Source organism: Anomaloglossus baeobatrachus, chromosome 3, assembly GCF_048569485.1.
Source record: "Anomaloglossus baeobatrachus isolate aAnoBae1 chromosome 3, aAnoBae1.hap1, whole genome shotgun sequence".
Taxonomy (NCBI): Eukaryota; Metazoa; Chordata; class Amphibia; order Anura; family Aromobatidae; genus Anomaloglossus; species Anomaloglossus baeobatrachus.
In genome coordinates, this window is record NC_134355.1 from 75724875 (window position 1) to 75740310 (window position 15436).

General features: G+C 42.1%; 1 protein-coding gene across 2 annotated transcripts in view; it reads left to right on the top strand.

Moving 5' to 3' along the window:
* The window catches only part of MEIS1 (Meis homeobox 1), a 222365-nt gene that overhangs the window by 176525 nt on the left and 30404 nt on the right, over positions 1–15436 (top strand). The window lies entirely within an intron of this gene.

Here is a 15436-nt window from a genome sequence, read left to right on the forward strand (position 1 = left end):
TTTGGGGAGGAGACAGTAGGTGGGGTGTAGGTTGGGCGGCAGCTCCGCACGGTGGTGGGGCGGCAGCTCCGCACAGTGATGGGGAGGCAGCGCCGCACGGTGGTGGGGAGGCAGCTCCGCACGGTGGTGGGGCGGCAGCTCATCACGGTGGTGGGGCGGCAGCTCCGCACAGTGGTGGGGTCATTGAAGATTATAGGCAGTTCTGAACAGATGAGTTAAAAGCTTTTAATTTTTGTTTTTTTTAAAGGGAACCTATCACAATAAAAATTTAGTCCACTTTGCAGATATCACTTCATATTACATGGGAATCAAATGGATTGATATTTTGAGTAACACATTTAGGCCGTTGTGCAAAAAAATGCTGCATAGTAAAAATGTTTTATAATAGAAGTATTCATAGTTTTTTTTTGTTTTTTTTATTTAATTAAAGGGAATCTGTCACCCCTTTGACTTTTTTAAATTGTTAATATGGGCATACAGGTTATGGAATGCTGAAATGTCTCATATCAGATGCCTTGTTGTTGAAATATAATTTTTTATCACTTTATGTAAATGAGCTCTTCCAGGCTATGGGGTGGATGCTGCCTGGAAGATAACTCCGCCTCCAGAACTTATTTTAAATACAAGGGGCGTTACCAGTGTGATGGCTCCTCTCTGCACAGCTCTATGCAATTATAGATGACACTTCTGCAGGTTCCGCTCAGTTTTAGCCTCCATATCACAGGCAGACAGTGTTGCAATATTATTGCAATAAAGCAGAGCTCAACAGAGCTGCAAAAAGTGTGTATGAAAAAAGTCAAATTTAATTTCTCCTGTTCTGTGTCAGTTTCTTGTCTCAGACTTGTAACATCCCTTTTATTTAAAATAATCTCTGGAGGCAGAGCTATGTTCTAGGCAGCATCCGCCCCATAGCCTGGAAGAGCTCATTTATATAAAGCTTAAAAATGTCAGTGGTGACAGATTCCCTTTAACAAAATGCAAAATGAATGAACAAACAAAAGAAATCTAAGTCAAATCAGTATTTGGTGGGATCACCCTTTGCTCTCAAAAAAGCAACAAGTACATTTGCACAAAATCGAGGAATTTGTAACATTAGGTGTATGAGTAACCAGTTATACCTGTATATGTAGGTTGAAAACAGTGATTAATTGAAACAGAAACAGATGTGTAAGAGGCTTAAAACTGGGTGAGGAAGAAACAAACTCTGCTATAATGGTGAGGTTGTGGAAGATTTGTAGGATTAGATGTATGAGTAACCAGTCATACAGAAGAGGTAATAATGATTATCGTTAATATGTAGGTTGAATCAAGGCGATTAATTGAAACAGCTATGTAGGAGGCTTAAAACTGGGTGAGGAACAAGCAAACTGCTATAATGGTGAGGTTGTGGAAGACAGATTCATCTTACAGGTCATGCACCAATGCAGGACTGAATACAGCAAAAAGACACAAGAACTTGCAGCCTCAGTAAAGGCCCTGTCACACACAGCAACATCGCTGCTAACGAACAACTTTTGTGACGTTGCTAGCGATGTTGCTGTGTGTGACATCCAGCAACAACCTGGCCCCTGCTGTGAGGTCGTTGGTTGTTGCTGAATGTCCTGGGCCATTTTTTAGTTGTTGCTGTCCCGCTGTGAAGCACAGATCGCTGTGTGTGACAGCGAGACAGCAACAACTAAATGTGCAGGCAGCAGGAGCCGGCTTCTGCGGAGGCTGGTAACCAATGTAAACATCGGGTAACCAAGAAGCCCTGTCCTTGGTTACCCGATATTTACCTTTGTTACCAGCCTCCGCCGCTCTCACTGTCAGTGCCGGCTCCTGCTCTGTGCACATGTAGCTGCAGGACACATCGGGTTAATTAACCCGATGTGTGCTGTAGCTAGGAGAGCAGGGAGCCAGCGCTAAGCATTGTGCCCTGCTCCCTGCTCTGTGCACATTTAGCTGCAGTACACACCGGGTAATTAACTCGATGTGTGCTGTAACTAGGAGAGCAGGGAGCCAGCGCTCAGTGTGCGCTGCTCTCTGCTCTCTGCACGTGTAGCTCCGTGCGCTGGTAACCAAGGTAAATATCGGGTTGGTTACCCGATATTTACCTTAGTTACCAAGCGCAGCATCTTCCACGCGGCGCTGGGGGCTGGTCACTGGTTGCTGGTGAGCTCACCAGCAACTCATGTAGCAACGCTCCAGCGATCCCTGCCAGGTCAGGTTGCTGGTGGGATCGCTGGAGCGTCGCAGTGTGACATCTCACCAGCAACCTCCTAGCAACTTACCAGCGATCCCTATCGTTGTTGGGATCGCTGGTAAGTTGCTTAGTGTGGCTGGACCTTAAGTTGGCTCCCCGGCAAAGATTTCAAAGTAGATTAGGGTTTCAATATTTGCTGTTCAAGGTCTTTTGAACACACATTAAGAAATGACCAACGATGAGGACTGCGGATGCAGAGGTCAGCCGAAGAAATTTGCAGCAGAGAAAAGACACATTGTGCTTACTTATCTCAGAAATCTGAAAATGTTCAGCAGTGCCATCAGCTCAAAACTGGCAGCAAGTATTTGGACAAAGCTATACCCATCTACCGTTCAGAGAATTTTATCTAGAAGTGGACTTTATGGAAAAAAGACATGACTTTGATGAGAAAACAAGGCCAAGCAACTCAATTATGCCCAAAAATGTTTTGAAATATTTGACTTTAAAAGAAATCAGTTTGTTTGCTGGAAAGCGGTACAATAATGAGTTTGTGCAGGCAACAGTAATTCATGGAGAAGGTTCAATGCACCTTTGTGGTTGCATGTCCCCAAATGGAGTCAGGGATTTGGTTAGGATTTATGCGGGTCCTCAATGTTGACAAATATAAACAGATACTTACACATCATATAATACCATCAGAGAGGTGTCTAATTGGCTCTAAATTTATTCTGCAGCAGGACAATGACCTTAAACATACATCCAATTTCATTAAGAAATATCTTCAACCACAGAGACTTGATTTCAATAGCATCCAGTCTCTGAGATTACATAGACGGATAGAAAGATTTGCACAAGCTTCATACGCAGAAGATCTGTGGTTAGTTCTCCAAGATGTTTGGAACAACCTCCCTGCAGAGTGCCTTCAAAAACTGGGTACAAGTGTACCTACAAGAATGGGTTCTATTTTGAAGGCAAAGGGTGGTTCACTTTGCATTTGTCACGGGGTGTGATGATATCACTATGAGCAAGGGAGACTAAACTGGTCCACAGGCTAGGGGAAGCCTGGCTGACCCTGATCCCAAAGATACATCTGAAGGTGACGATGTTTAGTCTGCCTTCCTTACACTGGCTCCTGAACAACCCTGGTCTAGTATCCCTCTTCACTCCACCCAGGAGAAGGCTGGGACAGGATTAATTAATCCCGCACAAATAAACAGATGGGGAAAAAACAAAACTCAAACTCACAGCAATCACTCACACAGATATAGACAATATGTGATCAATCAGAAGGAAACTAAAGGAGGGGAGGAAATAATGAGACACCAAGAGTATTTCCAGAACACACCAATCAGCAAATAGAGGTTCACCAGCAAGTGGATAACAAAGCCAAAAGATCAGGATCGCACAATGCCGTTGTCAGCATGGGAGACCAGGCATCACCACCTTAAAAAGGTGGAGGCAAGTGCAATAGGTCTCCTGCAACATGTCACTCAAGCATTAATCCACAGGTTAACAGAAATTAACTTATGCAAGGCTGATTACTAGCAAGAGCACAGCTGGTCGACGCCTGAGCCTGTCTGTGCAACTCAAAAGCATCATCTTGTGGAGTGTCTTACTATGCTGTGTGAACAGCAACAGAAGTAGTCCTGACACTCGGCAAATTTTGAGCCAGAGACCATGTGACAGCATTTTGTTAATTGCGAAAAAAACACCAATAACACTTCTGGTAGTGAAGGCATTCCTTCTTTGCACAATTTTTTCCACTCATTCCTAAAATCTTTGCAGAGTATTATATATAAATATACTACTCTGCAAAGTTTTAGGAAGTATATACAGACTGCTATCGTTTTACAGTACTACATATATCTGGGACAAAACGTAGTATATATTGTCATTTTTTTCATGTACATCTCAGCTGATTCTGAATTTAGGAGTCCAGTGGGTGTGGCCACTGGATGCTGAACAAACTTTCTTGTACAATTTTTTTCACAGAGATTGGCATGAGCAATGCACGTTACGTTGGACTTTTATTTAGTAATACTTTAATGGATTACAAATTAAAAGAAAATTATTTTAATGTTATTTCTTTGCTTATACTTGGGTTTTTTCAGAGGTGTCACTTTCAAAGAAGGCCCGCCCTCAGGACTCCAAGACCCAGTATGGGCAAGGCTTTAAATGAATGAAGAAGAATTTTTTTTAAGTCTCTTCCCAAAATATTCTATACTATTTTACTCAGACATGTTTCCTATCGATTGATCGATATTTTTAATGTGACAGGGTACCTTTATAGTTTTTTTTGTTGGTAAAGATATGTTTATAAACTTTGCTGTTGTGATCCCACTTATGTGACTTGACTTCTCATGAACATAATGGAATTTTTTGGATTATTTTGCCTTTGTCTAACCAAGGGAACTATCACTGTAGTTACCCTTTAGTTAATTTGAACAAAGCGTAAATGACCATCTCGGGCATAGTATTGGATTTTTACTTTTGTGACATTAAATTTACACCACTTTTAGTGAATAAGAAGTGCCACTAAATCCTTCAATTCCAAAGCAGGAGGATGGCCAGATAATTTAAAGGGAACATGTTACCTACTCATTTGTGGGGTCGTCCAATCCGGTCCAATGGGCATCGCTGATCTTGACTTAGCGCCTCCCCTATCCTTGCGTTCACCGTCCTCCTTCTTGCTTCATGTGTATGATGCATCATACGTAGTGTTGAGCGGACCCGGATCTGCAAAATCCGGATCCGCACGGTTTGAGAGCCCGAGTCCGACCAGTACCCGGGATTCGGGGTGCACGATCCGGATCCGTTTTTCTTTTTTTTTCTCTCTCTCTCTCTCTCGTCCCGGATCCCATTCCCCCATTGATTTGTATGGCCGCGGATTCCAGATCGGATCCGGACTTCGGTGGCAACCCGATCCGGATCCGCCGGACCCGGATTATGACCGATCCGCTCAACTCTAATCATATGTCATCCACACAGTGTCTTCCATTGTGTTCCTGTGAACGGGCACTTCTCTCTGCCATGCTGGGGGCAGAGCAAAGTACTGTAATGCACAGGCACAAGGAAAGGTTTAAGAGCACCTGCGCATGTCCACTATAATACTTGCTTTGCCCTCAGTATGGCAGAGAGAAGTTTGCATGCTCAGGAACTCAATGGAGGGAACTGTGTGGATGACATAAGATGTGTCATCCACATGAAGCAAGAAGGAAGTCCGCAATAGCAAAGATAGAGAAGGCGCCGGACCGAGACCAGAGATGCCCATTGAACCGGAACATATTGGACCGCCCGCAGCTGGGTAGGTGATAGGTTCCCTTTAATAATAATAATAATGAGGTTACAAAAAATCTACGGTCAAAACAGGAGTCTAAAATAGCCCTAGTGGCCCGTGTGAAAATTGCAAGATTTCTTCTTTTTTTTAAAGCAGATTGGGATATCAAAAAATGTCAAAAATTAAAAAAAAACAACTATTTAAACAAGTGGTCATTTTTTTTTTATTATGAATTCTATTGAAACTATATATATATTTGTGTTTTTCAATTACTACATTATATTGCGATTATACTAAACATGAAATTGCCATAACGTGGGTAAAAAATAACAGGATAAGCAAAAACAACCTTTAGGTTACACACTTGATTCTTAGCGTGTCATGTGGATATTTAGCGTGTCATATACATATTTGTAGGGAAGCTATGATGTTTGCTTAAGATCAATGCTTGTCAGGGCTTCTAGCGCTCCATGTACTATCACATGCAGCAAATTCATTTGATGTTTTGATCTCCGTAGCATATATGTATATACGGTATATATCTAGAAGCATTGAGAACCCAGCACTATCAGAGGTTCACACTCCATTACATGAGATGTCAGTTGTGTCAATATAATTCTGTGTAATCTCCAATGTAACACCTTTGTGATAACTAGCAGCTTCTTATGTTATATTTGCCATTACAGGATTAATATCCCAGAGTGCATTATCTTTGAGCGACAGGCAAACTCGCAGGCATAGACTTGAAAGGTTATCAATTCCTGTGACCTGAATTGCCTTGGGAGATCAATTTTCTGCTGCCCTATTAAACGTTGGGCTGGGAAATACAGGATGTTTTGTGAATGCAAATACTGTATGTTTGAATTTACACTTTGTAATTTTTTGATTTCATGGCTAAAAGAATATCTTCCATCATATAAGCCCAATAAAAAGAACATAAATGAATAATTAAATATTCCGGAAGATCATTTCAATATTTTATAGAAGAATTTTCCTGCTAACTTACACTGTATCCTACGCAGTTAATTGTTTTATAACTTGCACTACAAATTTCAACATTTAGAATTAATAATTTACTAATTCAAGATGTATCAGGGGGCGTACATCTCGGAGGCAAAATATTTATTTATTTTATTCAGTTATATAGCTCCATTAGTGCGAGTGGAAGAAAAGCGATTCCGACAGCTAAATAGGAAAGGGTTCTTTACAGTTAGAGCAGTCAGACTGTGGAATGCCGACCACAAGAGGTAGTAATGGCAGATACTATAACAGCTTTTAAAAAAAAGGGCTGGATGATTTCCTCAGTACACACAACATTGTTGGTTATAAATGACTTAGTGACCAAATGTAGAACTGGTGGAGGAAGGTTGAACTAGATGAACTAGGTCTTTTTTTTCAACCTATGTAACTATGTATTAATTCCATAGCGCTTTACATATGTGGACATCACTGTCCCCATTGGGGCTCACAATCTAAATTCCCTACCAGAATGGCTTTTGAGTGTGGGACGAAATCAAAGAATCTGGAGGAAGTTCACACAAACACTGAGAGAACTTCAAGCTCCTTGCAGATGTTGTTCTTGGTTGGATTTGAACCCATGCCTCTCTGTGATGATGGTGGGTGGCTACAAACTGTTGATAGTGTCACTATTAATGATGATGGTGGAGGTTAACCTGGGGGAATAAAGTGCCTAAACACATTACATAGTGGTTGACCAATGCACATTTGGTGATCAATTTCTCCAGACTTGGCCAGGTGCCATTGTGTTTTCAAAGGAGAGAGTGGGGTAAACAGGCATAAAGGCTTCAGATTTGCAATTACACATGCCAAAACCTTAACATCCTCCACAGCATCTATTGGAAAAGGAACTGTGGCTTGCAGAAGCCATTATTCCATTATATGCTGAGATGTCCCAAATAAATTGGTGGGTTCCATCGGTTCGGGGGTAAAAAGATGAATTTGTGGGCTTTCAGATCATTATTGTGGGATATCACCTTTCCTGTGCATTCTATGCCTCTGAATATTATATCCAATACTAATATACCGTACTTTATCACTCTTTTTAGAACCTGGACTAATGGTGGTCCCATGATGTTCCTAGACTCACTGTCCCAGTCAATGAAGAACATAATTCCTCATAGGCAGGGAGAGCAGTTAATGCAGCCTCACATACTGTTCCTTGTGAGAATCACTGTAGTGAACTGAGATGGTCTCATGAGGTCACCTCAAGTCCCTGCAGTGGGTCACACAGTAGTGTGTGAGCAACCACGGGCAGGGACGAGTGGTGACAGCATGAGTTTACCGCAGCATGAGTTTAAGCAATACTTGGCATGAGAACCGCGGGCAGAAATTTGTAGCCTTCAAACTGTTCCATTAACAGAATAAATTTTATTGGGACCTGACTGTTTTGTGGTCCCTAGGAATTTTACACTCTTATTTTACCCTTTCTTACAGTTTATTTTCATCTGTATATTTACACAAAATCCTCCAAAAGTTTCACTTACATGATTATTTTATAAATTTAGGAGTTTGAGGTATTTCACAATGCAAAGTTGTAGTGAATTTATGGGAAACCTAACTTAAAATAAGCCCTTATAGTTCTACATTGTTGATCTTCTTGGCTGCCCTTTTCTACATACTATATGGGGGCTTATGGATATTATTGAGGGGTTTCATAGCTTGTAACTGCCTTCACTGAACAAGAATAGAATGCCACAGCTCTACTTCTTTGAGACGTGGTCTGATGAGGTTTTACACTTCATTTCCACATTTGGAGCTTTTTTCCCATACGGCATGACAACAAAATGCTGGAGGAATACTGATGCAAGAAGAAATCTTATCATTTGCTTTGGGATAGTTCACATTTATCTGCCGCATCAGTTGTTGAACCAGAGGTTAGAGATGAGTAAAGACATTGAAGTTCGGTTTGGCGTGCTCAGCCGGACTTTAGAAGAAGTTCAGTTCGGGACTCGGAGTTGATATGAATCTCATTGGAAGTCAGTGATTGGGCAGTTTAGGTCTTCGCCCACATACAACCAGCCATAAACAGAGCACCTCCAGGGGAGGGCATGATTTTTTATTGATTTTTTTTCTTCACACACTACATCTGATCAAGCTGTTACCCCCAGTGAAAGCCACTCAAATACTGCAAGTGGCTCGCACAGGGCTGAGCACCGAGTGTACCCAAGCACAGCAATGCTCGTTCAAGTGGTTTGCGTACATAATGCACCCAAACACTGACTCCAAACACTGATTTTTTTTGTAAAGTCCATGTTCGGTGAGAACACCAAACTTTACTGTTTGGGTTCGCTCATTTTTTGATCCGGTCACCAGTTTTATAGTAGGAATTGGTGAAAAAGCCAGTTGATAACTAATGCTGTTTTTGACATCAATTGTCATTAAATGAGTAAAACTACAGTAAAAATGTATAACTATCCTGCAAGGTCAACTATTTTTCTCAGGAGTCAGAATTTAGACCAGCAGCAGCCAGGTGAGACTGCAGCCGCACTCTTCCTTTAGTTTTTGTGATGAGACAAGTTCTAGGGATGATCGAACACCTCAAATATTCGGCTTCGTGAATATTTGCCGAATAGGACGCCGCTATTCGACTATTTGCGAATATTCGAAGCGCAATGTAAGTCTATGGGAAACCCAAATAACAACTATTCGGAACTATTTGGGCTTCCCATAGACTTACATTGCGAATCGAATATTTGCAGAGCGGCGACCTATTCGTCGGATATTCGCGAAGATGAAAATTTGAGGTATTCGATCATCCCTAGAGACAACCTTTTAAGCCTCTAGCTTTAAACACTAGATATTAGGAAGTCAGCTTTTATAATTCCCTATATAAAACTGGTAGGTCTGCTGGCTGATTTCTAAATATATCTTCACTATGTACTTGATGTACTAAAATTATAATAGATCTCACCATATAAACCTTACACAATGTTATTTGCTCCAGGGAACAGCAAACAAACGTTTTTTGATTTATTGCGCCTTTGTTCATCTCTGCGAGCGAGAACTTTCCAAATTTTTTGCTTTTCAGTCAAAAGACCGAGCCTAACTTGTTAACACACATGTACATTTTTGTATTATTAATGACAAGCTACTGTAAATCACTGTTGCAGAGATTAAATAAAATGCTGAAGGGCAGCCTGGGTGCAGATCAGTCATAAATTATTGGCAGCAACACAGCATGTGGGAATACATGAAATGTGTATAAAAACATAAACTCACGTCTAGTGAGATTGTATTAAACTATGACTTCGGACTATGAAGTGTCTCCATATAATTATTATGGCAAGTGTCCTGCTGGAGAATCCCCTTCATTCATGTGCATGTGCTCAGCCTTTAGATAGATGCAGCACATTACCTGTCATAGCTATTCTGCTATTTCATTTTAATGGGTCTTTTCAAGTTTTAGAATATTTTTTTCATCTACAGTTTGCTAGAGAATGAAAAATCTTTTTAGGTATACAGTATTGGAAGAAAAAAAAAAAGATTTTCCTGCAAAATATATTTATCACCTATACGCAAAGAATAAGACATAAATGTCTGATAGTTGGGGACTTGACTGATGGGACTTTCACCAATAAGTAGAAAGGGCCAAGTCACTTACTGTATCTCACCATGTACCATAATATGGTCTACAAGAACAATTTTCTGCAAAAGAGCCTACTGTATATATATATATATATATATACATATATATATATTTATATATATATATATATATATATGTGCATATACTATGTATACCATAAATATATACAGTGTGTACTGTCCACCCATATCCTGTCCACCGCCATTAACTTGGGAACGGCAGCAGCTATAGGCATAGAAGTGGTGTCTGGGTATAGTAAAGTATCCATGCGCTACGCAATGAAACCACCTATAGCACCACCTGGAAAACAACGGCGTTAGCATTTTTATTTCGAAAACGGAGTGAGATAGAGAAAAAAAGTGAATTACAAAGTTGTAGGGCATCATCAATTCAATACGAATCGACACCTTGTATACAGAAATGCTATGATTAGAACGTGTAAAACGCACAAGGCTGCAGACGTGAAGCAATACCTCATGGAGACCTTCCTACAAGTCATTGGGTATGGTGGCTGCATGGAGTGGCCTCCACGTTCACCTGACCTGACTCCATTGGACTTCTTTCTGTGAGGTCACATCAAACAGCAGGTGTATGTGACCCCTCCACCAACATTGCAGGACCTACGACGACGTATCACAGATGCTTGTGCAAACGTGTCACCTACCATATTGCACAACGTGCAGCAAGATACAGTATGCTGTCCAGAGTCCAGATGTGCATTGCAGCTGACGGGGGCCACTTTGAGCATCAAAGTTAAATGTGCGCCATATGCGTGACCAGCATTCAATATTGTGGGGGGGTCATGGGTTTCATATCATAGCATTTCTGTTCTGAAAGAAAGTTCGATTCGTATTGAATTGATGATGCCCTGCAACTTTGTAATTTACTTTTTTTGTTTCCCGTTACAACTCCATTGGTGCCATATTTGTATTTATTCATTTTACTCACTTATATAGCGCCATCATACAGTAGTCCATATCACTTTACAGACATGATCATCAGTGTCCCCATTGGGGCTCACAATCTAAATTCAACAACTGTAGAAAAAGACATGAATTGCACATTCAAAAATCATATTATGATCTAAAGCTACTAAGCAAAAATGAAATACCTGAACATGAAGTTCTTCTGATCAGACTGTGTGAAGCCCACTGCTATGTCACGGCGAACCTCTGAGTGGGTCCCTAATCTATGCCTTGAAGGAGCGGCGCCGTATGACAACCACCGATGCAGCAGCAAAGCTCCAGCGGGGCAGGTGACCTGGTGCCTCACAACATCCATGCTTCTTTGCAGAGTCCCCGTGGCTCAAGGCCACACCACCAAACTGACACAAAACCACCACAGCAATGGCTGCCACATAGCACCAGCACACTTTACAGACATGATCATATCTGTCCCTATGGGGGCTCACAATCTAAATTCCCAATCAGTATGTCTTTGGAGTGTGAGAGGAAACTGGAAAACTCAGAAGAAACCCACACAAACACGGGGAGAACATACAAACTCCTTGCAGATGTTGGCATTTCTGGGGTTTGAACCCAGGATCCCAGCACTGTAAAGTAACAGTGCTAGCCTATTAACAATCTTTATAACTTGAAGGTGGTACAAGAGTGTATTGGGCTGTGTGCACACAGTGCATTTTAATGCGATTTTTAGTGCAATTTTGTAAAAAAAACTGCATGCAATCCTTTTGCCGTCAATGAAGTTTTGTGCACATTCTTTCTTTTTCCCTTGCAGATTTGGTGCAGAAATAAATCTGCAGCATGTCAATTCTATCAGAGTTTTTCCAGCCCAGAATGCATACAAAATGTATTGAAGAAACACTTGCAAATAATGCATAAAAACGCACAAAAAATGCGTCAAAACCACATTTTTTTCTGACAGGAAATGCAGATTTGGTGCAGACATTTCTGCAGCCAAATACTCAGTCTGTGTGCATAGCCTTAAGGGTTCTTTACACGCTGCGACATCGCTAGTGATTGCTAGCGATGTCAAGCGCGATAGCACCCGCCCCCGTCGTTCGTGCGACATTTGGTGATCGCTGCCGTAGCGAACATTATCGCTACGGCAGCGTCACACACACATACAGTACCTTGTCAGCGATGTCGCTGTGACTGCCGAAAAATCCCTCCCTCAAGGGGGAGGTGCGTTCGGCATCATAGCGACGTCACTGCGGCGTCACTAAGCGGCCGGCCAATAGAAGCGGAGGGGCGGAGATGAGCAGGACGTAAAATCCACCTTCTTCCTTCCTCATTGGCGGTGGACGCAGGTAAGGAGATGTTCGTCGTTCCTGCAGTGTCACACATAGCAATATGTGATGCCGCAGGAACGACGAACAACATCGTACCTTTCGCTGCAGCGATATTAAGGAAAGGAGCGACGTGTCAACGATCACCATTTTTGAACGATTTTGCGATCGTTGATCGTCGCTCCTTGGTGTCACACGCTGCGATGTTGCTACCGGCGCCGGATGTGCGTCACTAGCGACGTGACCCCGACGATATATCGGTAGCGATGTCGCAGCGTGTAAAGCACCCTTTAATGTCACATACATGTGCGATAATCCGAAAGGTGCCAATACACATTAGCGAAAAGTCAAATGATCCACAACCTTTATGTATGAGGGCCTTACAACTCTCCTTCAAAGTGTCTGGCATTGACATTGAACATTCCCGATCACTTGGATCATTGGAGGGATATGCCACTGCAAGTGTAGACTTCCCAGTGACAGTACCAACATCCATGGGGCATATGGGAGTGTTTTTTAGGGACTGTCAACGGACTGCTCTGACAACTATTGAGCAAATGTATGGACAGCTAAACTAGTCGCAGTTGACCAGTTGCCGATCATAACCTAATATCTAGACAGCTAAGGTAACATCTGATAGAGAAGAGCCTGCAAATTTCACTATATCTCTCCTGTCTTTCTATCAGGGGGAGGTCCTTCATATTTAGAATCTATTTTAATTATTTATATCCCAGCTAAGTTCCTCTAAGAATCTAAATTACACAGCATGTGATTTACATGGAAGAAATGTGCAAGGCGCAGCCATGAACTTCCTTGGGGAATTAGTTGCCCTCACTGTAAGTTTAGGCAGATTGTTCCCTTGACTAACTTTTTTTAAATCTCTTTCAGATAGTCTGCAAATTATTTCTAACCAACCATTATTCATGATGAACTGTGTAACTGTTTTAATTATAGTATTACACTGAGTGCTCTTTTTAGGTACCCAAATTACATCAATCAGCGCTGATCACCATATAAAATGCTATACAGTTACATGTAGGAAAAAAAGTATTAATTGTAATCAGTCAAAAATGTTTAGCTTGCATATTGCCCCGGATAGACTTGGAGAGTTGCCAATCAGGCGATGTATTATTAAGGAAGCTGAACAAATAACTTACAGGCGTAGGAGCTGTTCCATTTAAACACAAGATATTGTCAAGAAGAATTCCCTCTCTCCTTCTTTATCTCATGCTCGTTCTCTTCCTCTCTCTCTATATATGTTACATTTTTACAGTGGTACTTGAATTTGTTTATAAGCTTTCGAAATTTTTCATACTTCTACATAAATTTGTCCTAAAACAACACTACATTTGCACACATTTCCTAAAAGTAGATAAAAAGAACAAAATCAAACAAATAAATAGGAAATATTAAACTTTATCATTTTTTTGGGACAAAAATTATCCAATATCACACTTCTGCGAGTGGCAAAAACTTAAACCTTTTAGGGTATGTGCACACGATCATGACCTGCTGCGTTCTGGATGCGGTGGGTCCTGTCCTGCGGGGCCGCGAGTCTTTTTCGCAGGAGATCGCAGCTGCTCATGCCCACAATCAGGGTTTGGGGTGTTGCGGTCTCTCGCTGTGTTCTCCCGGTGGAGAACTCTTGCGACTCCGCAGGAAAGAATTGAAATTCTTACTGCTTGGAGAGCCCCACCGCATATCAGTTTATGTTGCGGGCTGTACACACAGTGGGTATGGTATTTCTAGAAATCCCATCCACTGTGCTTGTACTGTACAACACAACATTTTGGACAGAGCTGAAGCATGCTGCATCCAAAACACTGTGAACCCAAATTATGGGCACGCAGCCTTAGAATTTGCTGATAATTTGAAGGTGATATTTGAGTTTGATATTTCACTGAATGGGTTGACAATCAGGTTTGAGTGGGCAAGTCTTTCATTAGAAGAAGGATTTACCATTGTTTGATCTTTACAACATATTTGTGTAAAGGTCCAGTCACACTAAGCAACTTAACAGCGATCCCAACAACGATAGGGATCGCTGGTAAGTTGTTGGAAGGTTGCTGGTGAGATGTCACACTGCGACGCTCCAGCGATCCCACCAGCAACCTGACCTGGCAGGGATCGCTGGAGCGTGGCTACACGAGTTGCTGGTGAGCTCACCAGCAACCAGTGACCAGCCCCCAGCGCCGCGTGGAAGATGCTGCGCTTGGTAACTAAGGTAATTATCGGGTAACCAACCCGATATTTACCTTGGTTACCAGTGCACGCAGCTACACGTGCAGAGAGCAGGGAGCAGCGCACACTGAGCACTGGCTCCTTGCTCTCCTAGTTACAGCACACATCGGGTTAATTACCCGATGTGTGCTGCAGCTAAATGTGCACAGAGCAGGGAGCAGCACACACCGCTTAGCGCTGGCTCCCTGCTCTCCTAGTTACAGCACACATGGGGTTAATTACCCGATGTGTGCTGCAGCTAAATGTGCACAGAGCAGGAGCCGGCACTGACAGTGAGAGCAGCGGAGGCTGGTAACAAAGGTAAATATCGGGTAACCAAGGACAGGGCTTCTTGGTTACCCGATATTTACATTGGTTACCAGCCTCCGCAGAAGCCGGCTCCTGCTCACTGCACATTTAGTTGTTGCTGTCTCGCTGTCACACACAGCGATCTGTGCTTCACAGCGGGAGAGCAACAACTAAAAAATGGCCCAGGACATTCAGCAACAACCAACGACCTGACAGCAGGGGCCAGGTTGTTGCTGGATGTCACACACAGCAACATCGCTAGCAATGTCACAAAAGTTGTTCGTTAGCAGCGATGTTGCTAGCGATGTTGCTTAGTGTGACGGGGCCTTAAGTGTTTCATGACAAGGCCATTTCTGGAAAAAGATGCAAAACCATCTCTAAAGAGTTTAAGTCCACTAATCTAAACTCAGGCAGACAGTGTACAAATTGTGAAAACTAAAGACCATTATTACCTTCCTCAGTCATGGTCGACTTACAAAGATCACTCCAATAGTAAGGTATATAATAGTCTGCAAGGTCACAAAGAAATCCAAGGTAACCTCTAAGCAACCAAAGGCCTCTCTCACCTTAGTTAATATTAATGTTCAGGAGTCC